The 1548-nt window shown below is 48.0% G+C and overlaps 1 pseudogene across 1 annotated transcript; it reads left to right on the top strand.

The window, feature by feature from the left end:
• Positions 1-637: 637 nt before the first annotated feature.
• LOC104541639 lies at positions 638-1475 on the top strand (annotated as a pseudogene). The gene has a single exon (XR_728145.1). The product of XR_728145.1 is annotated as a fibroblast growth factor 9 pseudogene (transcript).
• Positions 1476-1548: the final 73 nt, after the last annotated feature.

Consider the following 1548-nt stretch of genomic DNA (forward strand, 5'->3'; position numbering starts at 1 on the left):
TGCCTGCCCTGCCTCCCCCGCCAATGTCAAGGGGGACTCGGGCTATGCGGGCATCTCCCGAGGAGCCCGCTCCCCGCAGCGGGCGGGCTGGGTATATTTAGCATCGCGCCGCTTTTTTTTTTTTTTTTTCCTTTTCCCTCCCCCAAAGTTTCGCCCACTTTATTTATTTATTTGCCCGCCTGCGCCGCGCTGCCGCAGAGCAGCAAGAGCCGCTCCGCGCCGTGCCGAGCGCTGGAAGCGGCTCTGTATTGCAGCAGGTAGGGCTGAGCGCTAGGACCTCGGCGAATCCTTCCAGCAGCAATCAGGACTACCTTAAACCCAGCCCAATGCCTCTTCCTGCGCCACTCTGCGTGCTGGATGGAGATCCACAGTCAAGAGCTGCAGCTCAGTGCTGGAGTACAACATTTCACAGGGAGCCCTGCAGAAGCAACACCTGTTTCGAGCCAGCCAAGAAAGACACAAGCACTTGTATGTTGCTGCTTTGCTTGTGGATCGGCAATAATCCCAAACCAGTGGACATCTGCTGAGCCTCCTGAGAATACTGGATAATAGATTTGGACGTCAAAAGTTTTTTTTTTGCCTTTTTTTCTTTTTGCCTTTTTCATTTTTTTTTTTGGATTTATCTCAGCCAACAACGTGAGATTTCCCCCCTCCCCCTTTGCAGGATTCATGCTGATGTATGCAGTCTGTTATAGAGTAAAAACAGCGCATGCCTTTCTGGAGTCAGAATCCATAAATCTGACGTAGCCTGTGCATCTTAAAAAAAAAAATCCCTATAACGCCTAGGTATTTAAGTTGCTATGATCATTCTTATCGTAAACCAAATGGAGAAACTACGGATTTTTTTTCTTTATTACAGTTGGATGGGCTGAAGACCGTATTGCTTGCTAAGAGCTGGGGCTATATGCATTTATATAGATATACACATCTATATGTTTATAAATATGTCAGTGTGTGAGTATCAAGTGGTGGCTTCTTAGACTAACTGGTTTGACCTTGAACCTGTACCAGTCAAAACAGAATATTACTTTTATTTATGCATTTAATGGATTGAAGAAAGAACATTTTCTCTGTAACTGCGCTAGGGAGGGGAGAGGAGTGGAATATACCTAATCTCGTGTCTCCTGGGTTTGGCACCATCATTATTGTTTATTCTTATTCTCTAAAAGCAGAATCTTCTGATGGCTCCCTTAGGTGAAGTTGGGAACTATTTCGGTGTGCAGGATGCAGTACCTTTTGGGAATGTGCCCGTTTTGCCGGTGGATAGTCCGGTTTTGTTAAGTGACCACCTGGGTCAGTCTGAGGCAGGTGGGCTACCCAGGGGGCCTGCGGTCACGGACTTGGACCATTTAAAGGGGATCCTCAGGCGGAGGCAGCTATACTGCAGGACTGGATTTCATTTAGAAATCTTCCCCAATGGTACTATCCAGGGAACCAGACAAGACCACAGCAGATTTGGTAGGTATTATCCTTAACCCTTTAGTGGTCATGTGATGAAATAATGGGGCAGAACTGCGGGCGGGGGGCCGGTGGGGGGTGCGAGGCGGG

This window comes from Mesitornis unicolor, unplaced genomic scaffold, assembly GCF_000695765.1.
Source record: "Mesitornis unicolor isolate BGI_N332 unplaced genomic scaffold, ASM69576v1 scaffold47705, whole genome shotgun sequence".
Classification (NCBI taxonomy): Eukaryota; Metazoa; Chordata; class Aves; order Mesitornithiformes; family Mesitornithidae; genus Mesitornis; species Mesitornis unicolor.